General features: G+C 38.5%; 1 long non-coding RNA gene across 2 annotated transcripts in view; it reads left to right on the top strand.

Annotated features, from left to right (window-relative positions):
• LOC147342449 (uncharacterized) overlaps positions 1–25,610 on the top strand; it is a 521,236-nt gene that overhangs the window by 427,941 nt on the left and 67,685 nt on the right. For both annotated transcript variants that reach the window (XR_015158071.1, XR_015158070.1), the window contains exon 4: positions 4,225–4,301. This is a non-coding gene — a long non-coding RNA (uncharacterized LOC147342449). The remainder of the gene's footprint in view (positions 1–4,224; positions 4,302–25,610) is intronic.

The raw sequence follows: 25,610 nt of genomic DNA, 5'->3' as shown, positions 1-25,610 counted from the left end.
ACTCTAACATCAGGGCTGGGGTGCTGAGTCTCATTAAGGTAGTCAAGAATTGTTCTAGCAGTTCAGGATAACTGTGCGATTTGAAGCATCATGAGGATGGAACCTGCTGTGCTAACAGCGAGCCGGACCAACTCAGCTCTTCCAAGAAAGCCTATTGTGAAATTGAAAGTAGAGAGAAGAGCAATCTGGCCTTTTAAGCAGAAGTTCAAACGGAGTTGGGAGTCAAAGAAAGTCACAGAAAGAAACTCATTATAAAAATCTATACCCCTTGGGTGATGCTTTTGTATACATTCATCAGCTGCATACGATATTTAATTAAATGTGTTCTCTTACCTCTAGCTACTTTTTACACTGAATTAAAGCTGCAGTATAGAACAGTAAAAATGGTGGAATTAATTTAGGGCTCCTATTTTGGAAACACTGTGTTGAATAAAGTCAAGTGCAAATGATGGCCAGGAATGTCCTCCTTGTCAAATAGGGGAACTTGTAGGTACCTCAGACTTGAGAAAACTCTAGGGCAGGTTGGGCTAGTATAGATGATGGACTAGAATATGATAAAGTGATCAGGCCCTAGGGTGAGGAGGGCCCTTGAGGACACAGTCAATGTTATATAATGATCAAAACAATGTCAATAAGTTTAATTCTTGGTATAGGTAAAAAAAAAAAAAAAAAAGGGTCGTTACCTCCAGAACACTTTTCCTTGCCCACCTTGGGTTAAACAGTGGGCCCTTACTATGTACAGCTTACCAAAACTATAATTCTCCTAAACTCAGTTGTTGTTTATTTTTTCCCCTTTTCATCTCTCTCCATTGAAGGCAAGGAATACATATACTCTGTTCTTGTATTATTCGTACTTACTGCAATTTCTTGCCCATAATAGGTACTCAGATAATTATTGAAGAAAGGAAAGGCAGAAGGAAGGAGGGATGAAAGAAAGAAAAAAAGGAAGGAAAAGGGGAAAGAAAAAAGGGAGAAGGGAAGGAGAGGAAAGGAAGGCTCCGAAATGTATATAGGTCTGGAGTCAGCATCAGAAAGGCCCAGGAATCAGTGAGTTTTTAAGAGGGAAGATGGACATACAGATAGACAGGAAGGTAACCAACAACATAGTAATTCCATTTCAGATACACGAACATTGAATGAGATTAATGAAGAATCTTTCCAGGTTGAGTTAAGAACAATGAGAGAGAAGTTCAGCCCTTGAAAAAGAGCAGAGCATGGGTGAGATGATGCCTGTGTAAGCTGGCATCGGGAATAAGGTGGAAGGTCAGGTATTTTAATATGGACACGGGAGAAGAATTCAGAATGGGACAAAAGCCAAGAATTTTTTTAAAAATGTAACAATATTTTATTTCTTTATATTCTTTCTTTCTTTCTTTCTTTTTTTTTTAGTTTCCTGAGCCATACAGCAAATACCCATTGGCTATCTATTTTACATATGATAATGTAAATTTCCATGTTACTCTCTCCATACATCTCACCCTCTCCTCCCTTCTCCCAATCTCCATAATCTATTCCCTATGTCTGTTTTTCCACTGCTGCCCTGTAATATGTTCTTTAAATCAACTTACTTTCCAACCCCTTTTCCTTTGTTTAAGACATTAGTCACACACAGTAAAATTTACTACTTTAAAACTTATGCTCTTTAAAATATTCTCTTCAGAAAATGATAAAATGAGCCAACTTTTGGAGAAGATATTTGAAAATCCCTTACCTGATAAAAACCAATATTCAAAATACATAAAGAGTCCCTAAAACTCAGCAATAACAAAAAGAACCAATTAAAAATGGTCAAAAATTCAAACAATGGTCAAAAAAGATGATGAATACATAACAAACCAACACCTGAGAAGATACTCATCATCATTTACCCAGATGAAAGTGCAGCAAAACAAAACAAACAGCCCATTTCAGAAATGGGCAAAGGACTTGAACAGACATTTCTCCAAAACCAACTACAAACAAATGGCCGATAAGCACAAGAAAACATGCTTACCATTGCTAATCATTAGGAAAATACAAATCAAAAGTACTATGAGATACTGCCTCACTAATTAGGATCAGACAGTTCAGTCACTCAGTCATGTGCGACTCTGCAACTCCATGGACTGAAGTATGCCAGGCTCATTAGGATGGCTACTATTATATATATATAGAGAGAGAGGATATGGAAAACTTAGAACCTTTATGCACTTTTGGTGTGAAGTGGAACCAAATTCAGTATGTGCTGTGCTTAGTCATTCAGTTCAGTTCAGTCGCTCAGTCGTGTCCAACTCTTTGCGACCCCATGAATCACAGCATGCCAGGCCTCCCTGTCCATCATTAACTCCTGGAGTTCACCCAGACTCACGTCCATCAAGTCAGTGATGCCATCCAGCCATCTCATCCTCTGTCGTCCCCTTCTCCTTCTGCCCCCAATCCCTCCCAGCATCAGAGTCTTTTCCAATGAGTCAACTCTTCGCATTCAGTCATGTCCAACTCTTTGTGATCCCATGGACTGTAGCCTGCCAGGCTTCTCTGTCTACAGGGATTCTCCACACAAGAATACTGGAGTGGGTTGCCATGCCTTCCTCTGGGAGATCTTCCCAACCCAAGGATCGAACCCAGATCTCCCGCATCGCAGGTGGATTTTTTACTGACCGAGCCACCAAGGAAGCCCAAGAACACTGGGATGGGTAGCCTATCCTTTCTCCAAGGGATCTTCCTGAACCAGGAAATGAACCGGGGTCCCCTGCATTGCAGGTGGATTCTTCACCTGCTGAGCTACCAGAGAAGCCCCAAATTCAGTATACAAAGTATTAATTTAAGTTGTAAAATAGGTCCTAATTGACTTTGTTCTAATAGGAGTATATCCTCATCTGTCTACAGTAATTAAACCTAGTAAGTAAAAGAATCTTAGGCTAATATCATTTAAACAGTAACTATTTAGAGTCTTTAAAGAATAATGATGGGGAAACAGTGGAAACAGTGTCAGACTTTATTTTTTCTGGGCTCCAAAATCACTGCAGATGGTGACTGCAGCCATGAAATTAAAAGACGTTTACTCCTTGGAAGGAAAGTTATGACCAACCTAGATAACATATTGAAAAGCAGAGATATTACTTTGCCAACAAAGGTCCGTCTACTCAAGGCTATGGTTTTTCCAGTGGTCACGTATGGATGTGAGAGTTGGACTGTGAAAAAAGCTGAGTGCCGAAGAATTGATGCTTTTGAACTCTGGTGTTGGAGAAGACTCTTGAGAGTCTCTTGGACTGCAAGGAGATCCAACCAGTCCATTCTGAAGGAGATCAGCCCTGGGATTTCTTTGGAAGAAATGATGCTAAAGCTGAAACTCCAGTACTTTGGCCACCTCATGCAAAGAGTTGACTCATTGGAAAAGACCCTGATGCTGGGAGGGATTGGGGGCAGGAGGAGAAGGGGACGACGGAGGATGAGATGGCTGTATGGCATCACCGACTCGACGGACATGAATCTGAGTGAACTCCTGGAGTTGGTGATGGACAGGGAGGCCTGGTGTGCTGTGATTTATGGGTTCGCAAAGAGTCAGACGACTGAGCGACTGAACTGAACTGAAAGAATAATGGATGGCTGCTAATTCATGTGGATGAAAAGGTAAGTTGCTAGAGTCACCAAATTTCGTAAACTGGGAAACATGATAAAATTCCAAAGGCATGGATACTTGTATCAAGATGAAGCTGTAGGTCACTTCACTAATCTCCCCATTGTCGTTTACTACAGAGAAGGCAGCAGCTTGACTAGGGCGGAGGGGAAGTTGATTTGTTGCTAATTTCAGCATGTTAACATTTTCTTGACTCTTAATCCCAGCATATGTGCCTATGGTAATGAGGAAAATGTCAATGTCTTTAATCTCATTCCTCCAAGCAAGAGAATAAATTATGTTAAGACAAACAGAAAAAGCCATGGGATCAAATGACCAGATCAAAGGTACAACTGCCAGGAGGGAATTAGAGAATTAAAGCGTAGACCAATATTATTTGTAGTGGTAAAGATTACAGATAGAAATCACAGTCTGGATTAGAATCTTGATCCTAGCATATACTACTAGTGTAAGTTTAGGAAGGTTATTTCACCTTTTATGTCAACTTTCTCAGTTATAAAACGATGCCCTTAAATGGTATGATTTTGTTGACTAAAAATGATGCACAACTTGAGAGCTGCAAGTTAAAGTTGTTTTTTTTTTCTTTTTTTTTTTTTTATTAATTTGAGGCACAATGAGGACTGCAGCCCGGGAGAAAGCACCTGAGACAGCTCTGAGAGACTTCTCCAAACAGGCACTGAGAAAGGTCAATATATAAGATTTTGGTGAAGGGGGAGTTCAGTGCAATCAAGCACTTACTTTACAAAAGGTTTCCTGCTAGTCACGAGGAGCTGATATCATCATGAAGGTATTTAGGGGTTTTCTAGATAGGAAGAGATGCAAGGATTGGGATCATAAAATTAGTTCCTGAAAATATCTAACTATCTAAAGACTTGTTCCACCAGATTCCCTGGAGCACAGAGTGTCTCAGTCCACCCTGAACTTCCTCAGGGGTTGTTGAAGGTCAACAGCTGCCGCAGGGCAGGATTCAGTCTCCACAGAGGCAGATGGCAAAGGCCCTTGTGGTTCAGTTGCTGGCAATGCTCTTGGCAAGTGTGAATTTTAGTTGACAGGCAAGTGCCAATTTGTAGTTGACAAATTATTGTTTTATTTTTGTATAGTGCTTACTATGAATTCAACTGTGTACTTTGCCCTATACAGATATGAATCTGTTTAATCCTGATACTGCTTATCTAGTATTTAGAATAGACCATGGCACAAATTAGATGCTCAATACATTATCATTACTCTTGTTTCCTGTAGTGATGGCCCTATCTCATTTAAGAAAATTTAGAAAGTACATTTGGTTTTAAAGAAGGATAGAAAGGAAACATGTGCCCATAAACTTAGAAAGAAAAACATCTCAAACATTTAGGTATATTTCCCTTATCCTTTTCCTTTATTATTAAAAGTGGAGCTCGTATATTTTGAAAAACATTTATCCTGCTTTTGACTTTCAGTTTGTGTATTTTTTTTCTTTTAATTTTGATTTTGAGATAATTATAGATTTGCATACAGTGGTAACAAATAATATAAAGATATCTCAGTCTTTATGTAAGTTGCCTAAATGGAAATATCTTGTAAGACAAGAGCCAAATATCACAACCAGGGTATTGATATTGATACAGTCAAGATATGGAACAGTTTCATCACCACAGAGATTGCCAATATTGCCCTTTTATGGCGACACTCACTGTTCTTCTGACCAACAGTTTCTACCCTCCTCCTGTATCTGCTCCCCACCTCCATCTTTAACTCCTAGCAATCACTTATTGGTTCATTTCTGTAGTATTGACATTTCAAAATATAATATATATGGAATAATATAGTATGTAACTTGTGCGGACTGGTGTTTTACACTCAGCATAATTTTTAAGAGATTGATCCAAGATGTTGCCTGTATAAATAGTTCATACCTCTTTCTTGCTGTGTGCCTTCTTACTTATTCCATTATGTAGATGGGTCAGAATTTGTTTAACTGTTCACTTGTAAGGGACATCTGGGTTGTTTCCAGTTTGGGGCTATGATGAATGTATATTCTATAAACATTCATGTACAAGTTTTGTGGAAACACAAGATTCTATTTTCCTGGAATCAATGCCCAGAAGTACAATCACTAGGTTGTAAGGTAGTTATATTTTAAATTTTTAAAAGAAGCTGCCAGACCATTTTTTAAAAACACTGTACTATTTTATATTCCCAGCAGACATCTATGAATTTATTAACCTGGAGAATTCTGGACCTGAAAATTTCTTTTTGGGGATTTAAAAAATCATGAATACAATTTCTTTAATAGTTAGAGGATATAATTAGGTAATTAGAAGTCCAATCACTGTCTGAGAGACTGACCAATATAATTAAAAATTTATGGATGGTTAGAGAAGTAGAAGGCAATAGTAGGAAGAAAAAGAGGTTTGCTTTTCAGGTAGAAGAAAATGTTTCCCCATCAGAAACTACATATAACTAGGATTACATTTTTTATGCAACATTAGATTATTCTTGTTTGCATAAAATTATATATATATTTTTTACATATTGACAAAAATTCTTTACAACATAGTTTTAACTAGGTATAGAATATTTTACTGTGTAAATATATTAATTTTGTCTTCTATTATTAATATACTTGTTATATTGGTATATTACACTTATTTCTATCAGAGAAGGCAGTGGCAACCCACTCCAGTACTCTTGCCTGGAAAATCCCATGGATGGAAGAGCCTAGTAGGCTGAAGTCCATGGGGTCGCTAAGAGTCGGACACGACTGAACGACTTCACTTTCACTTTTCACTTTTATGCATTGGAGAAGGAAATGGCAACCCACTTCAGTGTTCTTGCCTGGAGAATCCCAGGGGTGGGGGAGCCTGGTGGGCTGCCATCTACGGGGTCGCACAGAGTCCGACACGACTGAAGTGACTTAGCAGCAGCAGCAACACTTATTTCTATAGTAAGCATATTCATTTATTTATTATATTGTTTCTTTTATTTAATGATTTGCATGAGATCTTTATCCATTAAATATGAATCTTAACTAAACTTCCATAGAATAGTATATCTTATTGACTTTTAGTATGACTCAAAACTTAAACATATTTCTTTACAAACAAGCATTTCAAACTTAAAAGACTTACTGAGCTTTTTCTCTGATAGTTCTTCCTTTGCTTGTTTGCATCTAGAATTCTTCATACAAAGAGAAGAAAATTACTGACTTTTTGGATTTTTTTATGATTTCATTTTTAGAAATGAATACTTTGAAACAGTGATTCTCAGATATTTTGTTCTTAGTATCTCTTTACACTCTTAAGATTATTGTTAACTTCAGAGAGCTTAGGTTTATGAATTATACTTGCCATATACACTATATTAGAAATTAAAGCTGATATATTTACAGATACAGATATTTATTATTTTGTTATCTTAAATTATTATTAGAAACAATACTAGCACTTTACATGTTAACATGATTGATTTATTTCTAGGGAAAATAACTATATTTTCTAAAATAAAAAAATACTGAAAAGAGTGACATTGGTTCAGTTTTCAAAATCTCTTTAATGTCTGACAATAGAAAACAACTAGATTTTCATCCTCTGCTTCAGTATTTGATGTCTGTTCAATTGAATGATGATAAGCTGCTTTGATCCAAGCTTGTAAAAAATATCTGGTCTCACAAAGATATGTAGTTGGTAAGGTGTGGAATATTTTCATGGGCCATTCAGACAGTGATGATTTTTTTTTTTTTCGTTTTACAACAAGACAATAAATCAATTTCTTAAATATTGACTGCAGAGTAGAAACTAAAACCATACCAATTAAGTTTCATGCTCTGGTATGTCAACATCTGTTGGTCTTTCGTGCACATTAAAAGGATCCTTTTCAGTTCAGTTCAGTTCAGTCACTCAGTCCTGTCCTCCTCTTTGCAACCCCATGGACTGTAGCATGCCAGGCTTCCCTGTCCATCACCAACTCCTGGAGCTTGCTCAAATTCATGTCCATCGAGTCGGTGATGCCATCCATCCATCTCATCCTTTGTCATCCCCTTCTCCTCCTGCCTTCAATCTTCCCTAGCATCAAGGTCTTTTCCAATGAGTTACTTCTTCACATCAGGTGGCCATAGTATTGGAGTTGCAGCTTCAACATCAGTCCTTCTAATGAATATGCAGGACTGATTTCCTTTAGGATTGTCTGGTTTGATCTCCTTGCAGTCCAAGGGACGCTCAAGAGTCTTCTTCAACACCACAGTTAAAAAACATCAGTTCTTCGGGGCTCAGCTTTCTTACTAGTCCAATTCTCACATCCATTCATGACTATTGGAAAAACCATAGCTTTGATCATGCAGACCTTTGTCAACAAAGGAATGTTTCTGCTTTTTAACATGCTGTCATGGCTGGTCATAGCTTTTCTTTCAAGGAGCGAGCGTCTTTTAATTTTATGGCTGCAGTCACCATCTGCAGTGATTTTGGAGCCCAAAAGAATAAAATCTATCACTGTTTCAATTATTTCCACATCTATTTGCCATGAAGTGATGTGACTGAGTGCCATAATCTTAGTTTTTTGAATGTTGAGTTTTAAACCAAATTTTTCACTGTCTTCTTTCCCTTTCATCAAGAGGCTCTTTAGTTTTTTGCTTTCTGCCATAAGGGTGGTGTCATCACCTTTACTCATATGTGACTTTAGAACTTAATTCATTACTTATTTGGAAAATACTGTCTTCATGACTTGTGTAGATCTTTCAAATTTTGGGGTGTTTATTATACAATATCACAACAATTACATTTGTGATTATTGTAACTGATCTCATTGGAAAAGTTTTTCAGTATTTGGACACACTTATTGTCAAATTCATGATGGTAGAATTCAGGTTTCCCCAAATTCCAATTTTTGCTTGAAAGCTCAAACGTTGTCATTGACAAAATGCATGACCTGTTGTTTTCCTTGACGTGACATGCTCATTTTCTTCATTTACTCTAGTTTGTTGTCAGTTGTTCTTTCAATACCCAAAATGGTATTTCATGAAAAAACCAGCTAGCTCAGTTTTCAACTCAAGTAATCACAGATGTAATTTTCTTTAAAACCAGCATGAATTACACTTTCACATGGAGCAGAATGTTTCATGCATATTTTCCATTTGTCACACAGGATATTAAAAAGTCGCATTAGAAGGTCGAGATTAAATAAAGTTAATAACTTTTACTGCTTAATCAAGGAGATTCGTAGGTGAAACTGGTTTTCCAGCCCCCCCCCCCCCCCCCCCCCCCGCCACCGCCCCGCCGCGCCCCGCCTTGCTGGTGTATGGCAGTGAGAAATACAGACACTTCTGGAACAATTGGTGCCACTGCCCTAGTTATAATGAACATAGCATTTTATCTACTATTGCTTTTGCAGCTTAAGTGCAAATGTCAACACAGTGAAAAAAAAAGTTAATTAAAAACTCTTTCATTATAGTTTTTCTTCTTTAAAAAAAAAAATGTTTTTAACCTCATAGATCCCTGAAAAAGTTTCAGAACCCTCTAGGTTTCAAGAGACATGAATTTGAAAACTGCTATATTAACCTGTTTATTAATAGGATTTTCACTGTATTATTTTTCAGGAAGACTTGGTGTTTTTTTTTTTTTTCAGAATATTTAACCAATTTCCCTATTATTGCCAAGTGATTTGAGTAAAGTATAAGTAATAGTGAGTGAAAGTCGCTCAGTCATGTCCGACTCTTTGCGACCCCATGGACTTTACAGTCCATGGAATTCTCCAGGCCAGAATACTGGTGTGGGTAGCCTTTCCCTTCTCCAGGGACCTTCCCAGCCCAGGGATCAAACCCATGTCTCCTGCATTGCAGGCGAATTCTTTACCAGCTGAGCCGCAAGGGAAGCCCAAAGTATAAGTAATAGTGAAGAATAATCGACAGCATAGAGACGTTTTCTCTTTCATCATATATATATATATATATATATATAAAATTATTGTTCACTATTACTTATACTTTGGCGAAAAATAATTATATATATATATATATATAAATGATGAAAGAGAGAGGGAGACTTTTTCTATGCTATCAATTGGTTTGTTCACTGCTCTTCACTAGCATTATAGTTTCAATTACTTACCTCTTAATATACTTTAAAATGCAGTGGGAGCATGAATCCAATTATAGCTTTAAGAAAATATCAAAAGTGATTTTCTGGGCTTAATCACCCAGTAAAAATAAAAGTTATTTTCATGCCTACAAAACAAAACAAACTACTTCTAATTATAGTTGAGTGAAATTGACCTTTGTATAAGGATATATTTAACCTACTCAGAAGCTTAGTTTTTATTAACTGATTAATTGTTAACAAGCATAAAAATTAACTTGAATTTAAAACTGTGTAATATTCAGTTGGCCAAAAAGTCCATTCAAGTTTTCCTGTAACATGAAAAATCTGAATGAACTTTTTGATCAGCCCAATTTTTTTTTTAAATTTTATTTTATTTTTAAACTTTACAATATTGTATTGGTTTTGCCAAATATCGAAATGAATCTGCCACAGGTATACATGTGTTCCCCATCCTGAACCCTCTTCCCTCCTCCCTCCCCATACCATCCCTCTGGGTCGTCCCAGTGCACCAGCCCCAAGCATCCAGTATCGTGCATCGAACCTGGACTGGCGACTCGTTCCATATATGATATTATACATATTTCAATGCCATTCTCCCAAATCTTCCCACCCTCTCCCTCTTCCACAGAGTCCAAAAGACTGTTCTATACATCAGTGTCTCTTTTGCTGTCTCGTATACAGGGTTATTGTTACCATCTTTCTAAATTCCATATATATGCGTTAATATATTGTATTGGTGTTTTTCTTTCTGGCTTACTTCACTCTGTATAATAGGCTCCAGTTTCATCCACCTCATTAGAACTGATTCAAATGTATTCTTTTTAATGGCTGAGTAATACTCCATTGTGTATATGTACCATAGCTTTCTTATTCATCTGTTGATGGACATCTATCAGCCCAATATTTTGTTCTCTCTTGGGGTGACCGCTTCTCCTTTGTAGGAATCTACCTTTATATCTCTTAATATTTATAGTTTTCAACATGTAATTCTTGAATGTTTCATATTATTATCATACATGCATGCTTAGTTACTCAGTCATGTCTGACTCTTTGCAAATTTTGGACTGTAGCCTGCCAGGCTTTTCTGTCCACAAGATTTTTCAGGCAAGAATACTGGAGTGGGTTGCCATTTCCTTCTGCAGAGGATCTTACTGACCCACAGATCAAAACTGTGTCTCCTCTATCTCCTGCATTTCAGGTAGATTCCTTACCAGCTGAGCCATAGGGGAAGCCCTCATATTACTATAATTATTTGTATTCCTCCATGCTATTATTGGGTGTTCCCTGGTGTCACAGTCAGTGAAGAATTACCTACAATGCAGAAGACCCAGGTTCGATCCCTGGGTTGAAAAGATCCTCTGGAGAAGGAAATGGCAACCCACTCCAGTATTCTTTCCTGCAGAATTCCATGGTCAGAGGGGCGTGGTGGGCTACAGTCTATGGGGTCACAAAGACTCAGATGCGACTGAATGAATAGTACTAGGGATTTATCACTAAGTGCATCTCTTAAGATTATTATTTTTACTATTTCTTATAATTCTCTGTTGCTAATATAAAGTCTTTTTGCTTTTAGGCATAGATTTTATTTCAGTTATGATATTGGACAACCTTTTAATTGTCACTTTATTGGTTTTATTGAGTTACTGTTGTTCAGTTAATCAGTCATGTACGACTCTGTGATCCATTGGACTGCAGCATTCCAAGCATCCCTGTTCTTTACTATCTTCAAGAATTTGCTCAAACCCATGTCCATTGAATCAATAATGCCATCTAACCATCTCATCCTCCATTGTGCCCTTCTCCTCCTGCCCTCAAGCTTTCCCCAGAATCAGGGTCTATTCCAATGAGTCAACTCTTAGCATCAGGTGGCCAAAGTATTGAAGTTTCAGCTTCAACATCAGTCCTTCCAATGAATATTCAGGGTTGATTTCCTACAGTACTGACTGGTTTAATCTCCTTGCTCAAGAGTCTTCTCCAGCACCGCATTTAGAAAGCATCAATTCTTTGAGACTCAGGCCTTTTTTTATGGTCCAACTCTCACATCTGTACATAATTAATGGAAAAAGCACAGCTTTGACTATATGGATCTTTGTCAGCAAAGTGATGTCTCTGCTATTAAATGTGCTTTTTAGTGGTAAAGAACCTGCCTGCCAATGCAGGATATGTAAGAGATGCTGGTTCGATCCCTGGGTAGGGACGATCCATGGAGAAGGGCATGGCAACCCACTCCAGTATTCTTGCCTAGAGAATCCCGTGGGCAGAGGAGCCTGGCAGGCTACAGTCCATAGTGTCACAGTGAATCAGACATAATTGAAGTGACTGATCTTGCACACAAACAGGTTTGTCATAACTTTTCTTCCAAGGAGCAAGCATCTTTTAATTTCATGCCTGCAGTCACCTTCCGCAATGATTCTGGAACCAGGAAACTAAAGTTTGTCACTGTTTCCATTTTTTTGATCTATTTGTCATGAAGTGATGGGACTTGATGCCATGATCTTAGTTTTTTTTGACTGTTGAGTTTTAAGCCAGGTTTTCCCACTCTCCTCTTTTACCTTCATCAAGAGGCTCTTTAGTTCCTCTTTACTTTCTGCCATTCCAGTGGCGTCCTGTGCACATCTGAGGTTATTGATATTTCTCCTGGCAATCTTGATTCCAGCTTGAGCTTCATCCAGCCCAACATTTACCATGTTATACTTTAGCCTTGACCTACTTATTTCCCAATTTGGAACTGGTCCATCGTTTCATGTCCCATTCTAACTGTTGCTTCTTGACCTGCATACAGATTTCTCAGGAGGCAGATAAGGTGGTCTGGTATTCCCATCTCTTGAAGGCAATTAACTCCCTTGAAAGTAATGATAATTCTTCCTGTAGTTTTAGAAAAGCTTGAGGGAAATTAAGATAATTTTATTGCTTCTTGATTTATATTTTACTTTACTTTTTTAAAACCTCTAACAATGTTTAGTAACATGGTTATTCTTTTCTATTTTCCTAGAAATACCTCTAGTTTTTCATCATTAACCAAGAGATTGATAGTTTGAGGGGAAAAAAAAACAAAAACAAAACATTGTTTTACCATGGAACTGTCTTCAGTCTAAAAATAGAGACACGTATTTTTTTTTAAGGATGTTCCAGATATAACATGATTGAATATAATTTTAAAGATAACTTTCATCAAATAGACAAGAAAATGATTGATTAGGTTAATGTTAGGTGATCCCAAATTCTTCCTATGTAAATACAGTCAGAAGACAAAGGAACTCCATTTACAAAACTATGAAGGAATATGTTTTGACTTCACAATTCTATACCTAGCTAAATGACTGTTTATGCAGTTACAAAATGCCTTCTACAATACATCAGTTATTTCCTAAATCTCTTCTTTTTAAATTTTTTTGAACTTTTAAATTTCATGAAACAAGTCTATTTTGGTATAACATTACTTCTTTGAAACTTCAGAAAAGCTTCTTGAACTGCAGATTCTTTTAATGTTTCTGGAATTTTTCCCCCTTTATGTATCCTTGCAGATCTCTATTTGCCTTACCGTGGCTTATAGTGAAGTAGAAACTGAATTTATTTCTGATATTAGAGTCTGCTAAAATCTTTCACCTGCTAGATTCAGATCAAAAGAGGATATTTATTCAATTATTAATGTGGAGAAGCAGCAGCTGCAGAAGTAAAATGGTATCAACAGTTCTGAAAAAGAGCCCTAATTCTGGATCCTATTCCCTGCTTAGTGTGGTTATTTGTCCCCAAAACAAAACTCGGGTGTTCTTTCATGCAACTGTTCAGATCAGATCAGTCGCTCAGCCGTGTCCGACTCTTTGCGACCCAATGAATCGCAGCATGCCAGGCCTCCCTGTCCATCACCAACTCCCGGAGTTCACTCAGGCTCACGTCCATCGAGTCAGTGATGCCATCCAGCCATCTCATCCTCTGTCGTCCCCTTCATCTGCCCCCAATCCCTCCCAGCATCAGAGTCTTTTCCAATGAGTCAACTCTTCGCAAGAGGTGGCCAAAGTACTGGAGTTTCAGCTTTAGCATCATTCCCTCCAAAGAAATCCCGGGGCTGATCTCCTTCAGAATGGACTGGTTGGATCTCCTTGTAGTCCAAGGGACTCTCAAGAGTCTTCTCCAACATCACAGTTCAAAAGCATCAATTCTTCGGTGCTCAGCCTTCTTCACAGTCCAACTCTCACATCCATACACGACCACAGAAAAAACTATAGCCTTGACTAGACGAATCTTTGTTGGCAAAGTAATGTCTCTGCTTTTGAATATGCTATCTAGGTTGGTCATAACTTTCCTTCCAAGGAGTAAGTGTCTTTTAATTTCATGGCTGCAGTCACCATCTGTAGTGATTTTGGAGCCCAGAAAAATAAAGTCTGACACTGTTTCCACTGTTTCCCCATCTATTTCCCATGAAGTGGTGGGACAGGATGCCATGATCTTCGTTTTCTGAATGTTGAGCTTTAAGCCAACTTTTTCACTCTCCACTTTCACTTTCATCAACAGGCTTTTGAGTTCCTCTTCACTTTCTGCCATAAGGGTGGTGTCATATGCATATCTGAGGTTATTGATATTTCTCCCGGCAATCTTGATTCCAGTTTGTGTTTCTTCCAGTCCAGCGTTTCTCATGATGTACTCTGCATATAAGTTAAATAAACAGGGTGACAATATACAGCCTTGATGAACTCCTTTTCCTATTTGGAACCAGTCTGTTGTTCCATGTCCAGTTCTAACTGTTGCTTCCTGACCTGCATACAAATTTCTCAAGAGGCAGATCAGGTGGTTTGGTATTCCCATCTCTCAGAATTTCCCACAATTTATTGTGATCCACACAGTCAAAGGCTTTGGCATAGTCAGTAAAGCAGAAATAGATGTTTTTCTGGAACTCTCTTGCTTTTTCTATGATCCAGTGGATGTTGACAATTTGATCTCTGGTTCCTCTGCCTTTTCTAAAACCAGCTTGAACATCTGGAAGTTCACGGTTCACGTATTGCTGAAGCCTGTCTTGGAGAATTTTGAGCATTACTTTACTAGCGTGTGAGATGAGTGCAATTGTGCAGTAGTTTGAGCATTCTTTGGCGTTGCCTTTCTTTGGGATTGGAATGAAAACTGACCTTTTCCAGTCCTGTGGCCACTGCTGAGTTTTCCAAATTTTCTGGCATATTGAGTGCAGCACTTTCACAGCATCATCTTTCAGGATTTGGAATAGCTCAACTGGAATTCCATCACGTCCACTAGCTTTGTTCATAGTGATGCTTTCTAAGGCCCACTTGACTTCACATTCCAGGATATCTGGCTCTAGGTCAGTGATCACACCATCGTGATTATCTGGGTCATGAAGATCTTTTTTGTACAGTTCTTCTGTGTATTCTTGCCATCTCTTCTTAATATCTTCTGCTTCTGTTAGGTCCATACCATTTCTGTCCTTTATCGAGCTCATCTTTGCATGAAGTGTTCCTTTGGTATTTCTGATTTTCTTGAAGAGATCCCTAGTCTTTCCCATTCTGTTGTTTTCCTCTATTTCTTTGCATTATCGCTGAAGGAGGCTTGTAGTTAGAATAGGAAAAAGGAGTCCAAAATGGCTGTGGCTAAAAGATAAAGAAGGGAAAAGCCTTAAAATATAGAACAAAGGAAGGTCTGAGGACCAGAGTGAGGACCTCAGGTAAAGCAAACAGCCCTCCTGGCTAGCCCAATTTACATAGGGTAGGCTCAAGGGGAGGAGAAAAAACTTATAAAAAGAGGTGCCAAGATTGAACTGGGAGCTTCTTTTCTTCACATCTTTTGCGTCAGCCTACTCTCATGCCTGGAGGATGTATTTTCCTTTGCTTGCCAATAAAACTGAGCTATAACGCTGGTCCATCCATCCCTTCAAATTTTTGCTGCGGCAAGACAGAACTGAGGAAATTGCACACTCCACCGACACAACTGGAAGCATCCCAGGTGCTGCTGGTCAACCCAAGCAAGGTGAAATGTGCTAAAAATGAACTTTGTCTGATAACGAAGTTCAATATAGTTTCATCAGTTTGTAGCAAATGTACTACCCTGGTGTGGGATTTTGAAAGTGGGGGAGGCTGTAGACAGAAGTCCATTTCACTTTTTAAAATGTCACTTCAGTTTAAAATTTTAAAAACCAATAATATAGATAAAAATTATACTTAAAAATCAGCCCCAGTAAAAGTAAACTTATAATACCAGAAGGATAATATTGGTAGAAAAAAAGTAGAATTCAGATAGGTAAACTTTGTCTTATCTAATTACTAAAATTAGGTCACAAAGTACTATGGAAGTTGTGGGACTTAACTGCCAATTTTTGCTTAGAATTGGAGAAGGAAATGGCAACCCAGTCTGGTATTCTTGCCTGGAGAATTCCATGGACAGAGGAGCCTGTCAGGCTGTAGTCCATGGGATCGCAAAGAGTTGGACACGACTGAATGACTATCACTCACTCACTTTAGCTTAGAATAATTCTATTGGGCATTTCAAATAGAGGAAAAGGTAGTACACTCCTGTTTGACCTTGTTGGACTACCCAGGGGTCCACTCTGATTCTGATGAATTTCTTTCCATCCCCATCAAACCTTAAATCCAGAGGGTGGCCTCCCATCTGTATGGCCTTTCTCTTTTGTCCTTATGGACCCTACCACCATTTTTTCCAAGATCTCTTTATTTTTCTACATGTGACATTTTCCTTTTCTAAATCTTTAAGCTTTTTTTCAGGAGCCTACCATAATAAAAAAAAAAATTCTAAATTTTAAATGACAAGTTAATAATATGAACACTTCAATAGACTTTTTTATATCTGTTTTCATGTTTTTTTTTTTTTCTTAATAAGGGTTCAAAATGAGCACAGTACACAAGATGAATGAAAGATAGCAAGAAAGAATTTGAATGAATGCAGGTAGAGAGCAGAAGGAAAAAATTTCCAACCCAATTTCCTCCAATTTAAGAGGCCAGTGAATTGTCATTGATGGAGCATTTTGGGGTATTCATAATTTTTCTAATAAATGTTTTAACATTGAGATTGCTATGGTTGTTAGAAGCAAATAATAGAATCCATTTTTCCAGGTTAGGGAGAAATAAATTTACTGAGGGGCATTTGTACTTCATAAAAGTATTGGAAAATTTGGAGTAAGAAACTCAAGTCTGATCTTTTAAGAACCATATTTCAAGATGGAGAAGCTACTGTCACCTTCAAATCAGTTTAGAAACACTATCCCTCTGATACTTTTCATGTTAACCTGAGCTACAGTTTCCTTCTGTAGTTTACCTCTGAATAAAACTCTGAGATAGGAGTACCATATTGGTAGAAACTAAGTCATATGCTTGAATCCTAGCTGTGAGATAACCTGGGAAATAAAGTCTTACTTTTCTTTAAACTTAACTTTGGAACATAAGGATATATAATATAGAAAAGTACTAAAATTTGGACAGGGTGTTCAAGTCTTTGGTAAGACAGATGTCTACTCCAAATACATGATCTTATTTCATGCTTTCAAGACCCTATTTTCATCTCCGTTTTCCTAAATGTAAAGAAATGGTGGCTTTGAGAGATTAAATAGTACACTTGGGAGTACACAGCTAGAAACAGATGGGAAAGGATATAAACTCAAGTCTGTTCACAATGTGAACACAATTCTTGGAGAAGAGCATGAAAAACTCATTCTAGTCTTAGTTAAACGATAACATTTCTTTTAGGTTTTGATGTTTTTAAGCTGATTTCTTAGTCAAAGAAAGGAACTGAATGATGAATGCTGGGGACATTTCTTATATTCCAGAAGCAAGAGACCTAGCAACTCAAAAAACCTAGATATACAGATTTTCAAGTCCAAATTGATGCTAAATTAGAACCACTTCACTTCTCACTTTTAAGGATTGAACAGAACTTATTTCTGTAGTGGAAGAAGTAATTTTTACTTCCTAGGTGCACAGTTGGACTGACATAATTCACAATAGTGGAGTATTATAATAAAAATGTACAATGTCATGTGACTAATCTTTCTGACTTTTCCCCCAGTTTTAACTCCAATGTTGCAAAAATAACCTATGGTGCTTTTTCTAGAAATTAGTGAGTCTTTGTCCAGACTTAGAGCAAGGATCCAACTACTCACCCATTAATACTAGTGCTTGGTATCTCAAGCATATGCTGTTACCTACAGGGTATTTCTATTTTCTATATTGGTAAAACAAAAAAACTCAAAATCTTTAGTCAGAAACTCTTCACATGATTGTTGGGTAAAATTTATGCATTAAACACTTCATGATTTTCTTTAAAAACAACAACAAAAATTCTTACTCTTTGACAGAGCTTGGGATCAGTTAACTCCAAAATTAGCTGATTAGCTAATTAGCTGATTAGCTAATTAGCTAACTCCCAGATCAGATTAGCTCAATAGTAGGTAAAGTAGAATGTAGAAAAGACATTGGGGCTTCCCAGGGGCCACAGGAGATACAGGAGACTTGAGTTCTATTCCAGGTCAGGACGACTCCTTGGAATAGGAAATACAACCTGCTCAAGTATTCTTGCCTGGAAAATTGCATGGACAGAGGAACCTGGCAGGCTGCAGCCCATGGAGTCACAGAGAGTCAGACATGCCTGAGCAGCTGAGCATGAGCATGAGAAAAGACCTTAGCTATGACTAAGGATAGAGCAGGTCTTTTAAATTAGGGATAATCTTTTCATTTTTCTCTGTTTTTATGCTTTGAACAGTGTCCAGAAAGAGAAAAAGAACTGGACTTCAGTCAGAATACTTAATCGAGTTCATAACTATGGCACCTATGTGCTTTAGAATAACTTTCTTAAAGTCTCCAGGTGTAGGCTTCCTCAACTGATACGTGTGCAAGATAAAATGAATCTTACTGTGAAACTGGACCAAAAGTGACTGTGTTGGTGAAAGTAATTGTATGTCCTCCTGCAATTTTCTTCTCAGCATCTATAGTTATTCTTGCTGTGCTGGAGAGAGAGAGAGAAATACTACTACTATTTGTTTAGTTGTTCAGTCATGTCCTACACTTTTGCGACACCCTGAACTGTAGCCCACCAGGCTCCTCTGTCCATGGGATTTCTCAGGCAAGAATACTGGAGTGGGTTGCCATTTCATCCTCCAGGGGATCTTCCCAACCCAGGGACTGAACCTGTGTCTTCTGCATTGCAGGTGGATTCTTTACCACTGAACCACCAGGGAAGCCCCCACTACTACTATTAATAATAATAATAAGGAAGAGGAGAAGGGGAGGGAGAAAGGAAGAAGGAAAAAAGGAAGAAAGGGAGTGAGTGGGGAAGGAAGGATTCGCCCTACATGGACCCTGACATACCACATTTTTCACCAGGTAGCATTCGTCACTGAGAATGATGAATTCCCAGTCACACCCTGGCCTATTTGCTGTTTAGAATACGTTGAGCCTGGTCCCCTTCCCAAAGTGATGGACTTGACAGTCCATCTTCTGGGAAGCCTTTTTCTCTACCATATCTGGCTGACTTTTTAACCTAATTTAGATCTCTGCCTAAAGACTGCTTCTTGGAACTTCCCTGGTTGTCCAGTGGTTGAGAATCTGTCTTCCAATAAAGGGGGTGTGGGTTCGATCCCTGGTCAGGGAACTGAGATTCCACATGCCACAGAGTAACTAAGCCCATGTGCTGCAACTACAGAGCCTCAACTAGAGAGCCCATGTGGCTCAAACTAGAGAGCCCATGCACTCTGGAACCCGCGTGCTACAACCACTGGGGCCACACGCTCCGGAGCCCATGTCACAACCAGACAGAAGCCCTTGAGAGGCAACAAATACATCACATGCTGCAACTAAGGCCCGACACAGCCAAAAATAAAATATAAATAGAGATTCTTCTGCTTGGAGACTGTCCCTAATAATCCATATCTGTTTTATTTTGTTCTTACACATCCTTCACCATTAGACATTTTATTCTATATTTTTTATTCATTTTCTATTTCCCTCATTAGACCGTAAGCTCCACTAGGCATGAGTTTTTAACATTTTGTTCATTATCATATCCCCCAGTAGCTCAAAAAACACTTGGCATGTCATTGGCAGTTAATAAGCATTTACTGTTAAATAATTGGATTGAATTAATAAAATTAATAGATTTAAAATTTCATTAGTTTTCAACTCGATATTAGTTAATGCTTGGTAAATTCTGGATCTGGGCCAGTGGTAATTGCTTTACTCATCTCTTTCCCAAATTGATGATGAATACATTTATTTGCTTAAATTATCTTATAAAAATGCCAATATGACTCCACATATGGGGAAGTTGAAGCAAAGTTGAACAGTTCTATGAAGACCTACAAGACATCCTAGAACTAACACCCAAAAAAGGTCCTATTCATTGGAGGGGAATGGAATGCAAAAGTAGTAAGTCAAGAAACACCTGGAGTAACAGGCAAATTTGGCCTTGGAGTACAGAAGGAAGCAGGGCAAAGGCTAATAGAGTTTTGCCAAGAGAACGCACTGGTCATAGCAAACACCCTATTTCAACAACACAAGAGAAGACTCTACACATGGACATCACCAGATGGTCAATACTGAAATCAGATTGATTATACTCTTTGCAGCCAGAGATGGAGAAGCTCTATGCAGTGAGCAAAAACAAGACCAAGAGCTGACTGTGGCTCAGATCATGAACTCCTTATTGCCAAATTCAGACCGAAATTGAAGAAAGTAGAAAAAACCACTAGACCATTCAGGAATGACCTAAATCAAATCCCTTACCATTATACAGTGGAAGTGACAAATAGATTCAAGGGATTAAATATGATAGAGTGCCTGTATGGATGGAGGTTCATGATATTGCACAGGAGACAGGATCAAGACCATCCCCAAGATAAAGAAATGCTTAAAAGCAAAATGGCTATCTAAGGAGGCCTTACAAATAGCTGTGAAAAGAAGAGAAGCGAAAAGCAAACGAGAAAAGGAAAGATAAACCCATTTGAATGCAGAGTTCCAAAGAATGCTAGGAGACATAAAAAGGCCTTCCTCAGTGACCAAGGCAAAGAAATAGAAGAAAACAATAGAATGGGAAATACTAGAGGTCTCTTCAAGAAAATTTGAGATACCAAGGGAATATTTCATGCAAAGATAGGCACAATAAAGGACAGAAATGGTATGGGTCTAGCAAAAGCAGAAGATAGTAAGAAGAGGTGGCAACAATACACAGAAGCATTATACAAAAAATATCTTCACCACCCAGATATCAGGAGTGTATGATCACTCACCTAGAGCCAGACATCCTGAAATGTGAGGTCAAGTGGGCCTTAGGAAGAATTACTGTGAACAAAGCTAGTGGAGGTGATGGAATTCCAGTTGAGCTATTTCAAATCCTTGATGATGCTGTGAAAGTGCTTTACTCAATATGCCAGCAAATTTGAAAAACTCAGCAGTGGCCACAGGACTGGAAAAGATCAGTTTTCATTCCAATCCCAAAGAAAGGTAATGACAAAGAATGGTCAAACTACTGCACAATTGCATTCACCTCATGCTCTAGTAAAGTAATACTCAAAATTCTCCAAGCCAGGCTTCAACAATACGTGAACCATGAACTTTCAGATGTTCAAGCTGGATTTAGAAACGGCAGAGGAACCAGAGATCAAATTGCCAACATCCACTGGATCATGGAAAAAGCAAGAGAGTTGCAGAAAAACACCTATTTCTGCTTCATTGACTATGCCAAAGCCTTTGACTGTGTGGATCACCACAAACCGTGGAAAATTCTTAAAGAGATGGGAATACCAGACCACCTGAACTGCCTCTTGAGAAATCTGTATGCCGGTCAGGAAGCAACCATTAGAACTGGACATGGAACAACAGACTGGTTCCAAATAGGAAAAGGAGTATGTCAAGGCTGTATATTGTCACCCTGCTTATTTAACTTCTATGCAGAGTACATCATGAGAAATGCTGGGCTGGATGAAGCACAAGCTGGAATCAAGATTGCCGGGAGAAATATCAATAACTTCAGATATGCAGATGACACCACCCTTATGGCAGAAAGCAAAGAAGAACTAAAGAGCCTCTTGATGAAAAAGGAGAGTGAAAAAGTTGGCTTAAAGCTCAACATTCAGAAAACTAAGATCATGGCATCTGTCCCATCACTTCATGGCAAATAGATGGGGAAACAGTGAAAACAGTGGATGATGTTTTTTGGGGGGGCTCTGAAATCACTGCAGATGGTGATTGCAGTCATGAAATTAAAAGATGCTTACTCCTTGGATGAAAAGTTATGGCCAACCTAGACAGCATATTAAAAAGCAGAGACATTACTTTGCCAACAGAGGTCCATCTAGTAAGGCTATGGTTTTTCCAGGAGTCAGGTATGGATGTGAGAGTTGGTCTATAAAGAAAGCTGAGCACCAAAGTGTTGATGCTTTTGAACTGTGGTTTTGGAGAAGACTCTTGAGAGTCCCTTGAACAGCAAGGAGATCCAACCAGTCTACCCTAAAGGAAATCAGTCCTGAATATTCATTGAAAGGACTGATGCTGAAGGTGCAACTCCAATACTTTGGCCACCTGATGGAAAGAACTGACTCGTTTGAAAAGACACTGTTGCTGGGAAAGGTTGAAGGGGGGAGGAAAAGGGAATGACAGAGGATGAGATGGTTGGATGCATCACCAGCTCAGTGGACATGAATTTGAGCAGACTCTGGGAGTGGTGATGGACAGGGAAGCCTGGCATGCTGCAGGTCATGGGGTCACAAAGAATCGAACATGAATGAGTGACTGAACTGAACTGTTAACTACGAGTAACTAGTTTATGTATTAAAATAGATGTACCTTAATTTGCTTCTTTCCTACAGAGTGAAAGCACATTTTGCTGCTGATGTTCAATCACCCCGTTGTGTGACTCTTTGTGGCCCTGTGGACTGCAGCACGCCAGGCCTCCCTGTCCCTCACCATCTCCTGAAATTTGCCCAAGTTCATGTTCATTGCATCAGGGATGCCATCCAGCCATCTCATCCTCTGACACCCTCTTCTCCTTCTGCCCTCAATCTTCCCTAGCATCAAGGACTTTTCCAATGAGTTGGCTACTCTCATCAAGTGACTAAATACTGGAACTTCAGCTTCAGCTTCAGCATCAGTCCTTCCAATGAGTATTCAGGGTTTATTTCATGTAAGATTGACTGGCTTAATCTCCTTGCTGCCCAAGTGACTCTTAGGAGTCTTCTCCAGCACCATATTTTGAAGGCATCAATCCTTTGGTGCTCTGCCTCCTTTACAGTCCAGCTCTCACAACCATACATGACCACTGGGAAGACCATAGCCTTGACTATACGGACCTTTGTCAGCAGAATAATGTCTCTGCTTTTCAACACAGTATCAAGGTTTGTCATAGCATTCCTGCCAAGAAGCAATCATCTTCTGATTTCATGGCTGCAGTCACCATCCTCAGTGATTTTAGAGCCCAAGAAGAGGAACTCTGTCACTATTTCTACCTTTTCCCCTTTTATTTCCCATGAAGTAATGGGGCTGAATGCCATGATCTTATTTTTTTTAATATTTAGTTTTTTTTTAAGCCAGCTCTTTCACTCTCCTCCTTCACCCTCATCAATAGGTTCTTTAGTAACTCTTTGCTTTCTTCCACTAGAGTGGTATCACAACTCTATCTGAAGTGTCAGATATTGTAAATTATCCAGCCTGGCATTTCTCATGATGTACTCAGTGTATAGGTTAAATAAACAGGATGACAACAGACAGTCCTGTCGTACTCCTTTCTCAATCTTGATCCAATCAGTTGTTCCATACAGGGTTCTGTCTGTTGCTTCTTGACCCAAACACAGGTTTCTCAGGAGACAGGTAAGATAGTCTGGTATTCCCATCTCTTTAAGAGTTTTCCACAGTTTGTTATGATCCATGCAGTCAGACTTTAGCGTAGTTGATGAAACAGAGGTTGATGTCATTCTCTGGATCATAGAGAAAGCAAGAGGATTCTAGAAAAACATCTACCTCTGTTTCATCAACTCTGCTAAAGCCTTCAACTGTGTGGATCATCACATAAGAAATAAACTGTGAAAAGCACATAGGGAATTTAGGTGCTCCCCATTCCCAGGTTGTACCACATAATAATTGAATCAGAATATTTGAGGGTGATAGCTACATATCAGTACATTTGAAATCTCAAGTCAATCATAATGTACAGGAAGCATCACTTTCTCAATCCAAATGAATGGAAGTTTCTAACACCTGAGAAAAGTTAGTGATCTATGCCTCTGTTTTCTCCTAGAAAGGTCCAAACTTCAACATGTTCATGGTTCTCAGAAAAGAGCTAGTCCTCCTCTTCTCCTTGGAAAGTACAGCATACACATAACATATACTTTGTATATAACTTAAATGAAACCTTAAGGGCATACTTTGTAGGCTACTGTCTTCTTTGGACCTCAGTTCCCACTGGTCCCTCTGAAAGGAATGTCCTTTTTACAGCCCCTACCTGTTGGTATCCATCTTTTAAAGCCTTGTACAAATGGTACCTCTTACTTGATATTTCTTTCCCTACTGGCATTGATCTTACCATAGTCAGTGTACTCATTAATCCTTCTCTTGTCCCTCATTTATCACAGTCTAGTATCCATCACCAGTTGAGATAAGTCATCTTGCTTCAGCTGTGATTTAGTCATCTGTAAATAAAAGGGTTGGAGCCTGAACTTGCAAGGCTCTCAGCTCTCTTCTGCCTCAGAATTACTATGAGTTTCCTGTATCCTGCATATTTACCCAGAAACAAACAAACAAACAACTTTTATCACTGCCATGTATCTTAAGTGTCACAACACACTAGTTTTAACCTACTAATTGCTTTTTGGTTTCTGAGCTGTCAGAAGTAGAACAATTCCACATATACATATTTCTTTTCATGAAAAATAGCAATCATTAACTGTGATGATATTTAATATAGATGTATATATATGTGTGCATATATACACCTATATATGTGTGTGTATATATATATATATATAACATAATATATATACATATATATCAGGTATGTACACATCATGTATATATAGCATATATACACCTGCTGCTGCTGCTACTGCTGCTAAGTCACTTCAGTCGTGCCTGACTCTATGCAACACCAGAGACGGCAGCCCACCAGGCTCCCCCGTCCCTGGGATTCTCCAGGCAAGAACACTGGAGTGGGTTGCCATTTCCTTCTCTAATGCATGAAAGTGAAAAGTGAAAGTGAAGTCGCTCAGTCGTGTCCAACTCTTTGCGACCCCATGGACTGCAGCCTACCAGGCTCCTCTGTCCATGGGATTTTCCATGCAGGAGTACTGGAGTGGGGTGCCATTGCCTTCTCCATATATATACCTACATATATTAAATATATATTATATATGATATATATACACATGTATGTTTTATGTGCCAATTGGTAATTTCCATGACATTTTTACATGTGTTTTTCACTTTACTCATCTTAACAATGTACAAAGTAGGCAGGTGTTATACTATCTTGCAGATAAACAAAGACTCAAAAAGGTCAAGTGATTTGCCCAAGCCTTCATATAAGCTTCATGACAAGGCTCTAAAATAGATGTCTTCTCCTTCCTTAGTTCAGAGTTCTTTTTATTCCATCAAAGGTATATCTGTATTTATAATATTACAAGAGAATAAATAAGACCTCCTCATGCTGTGGTGTTCAATGTACTATTGTTTTCCTCAAAATTGGGAACCTAAGACCGCCCCAGATGTCAAGGTTTTGGAGCTCTGTTTATGTTTAACTAGCTAGCAGAAACTAAAAACATATGGTATTTGTGTGGCCTCCATTTATTGATAAATATCTAAGCCAAGGGAAAGTGTCCTTCAGATTTCTATCACAAATCAAGCATATCTGATGTTGACTATTCTTCTCTGTCAGGCATTTCCTAGCTGGTGCTAGGAAATGCACAAAATTCTTGTCATCCCGCAACAGAA

This window comes from Bos grunniens, chromosome 29 (assembly GCF_055505025.1).
Source record: "Bos grunniens cultivar Pamir isolate PY7600 chromosome 29, Bosgru_T2T1.0, whole genome shotgun sequence".
NCBI lineage: Eukaryota > Metazoa > Chordata > Mammalia > Artiodactyla > Bovidae > Bos > Bos grunniens.
This window is presented reverse-complemented; position numbering and strand designations above follow the sequence as displayed.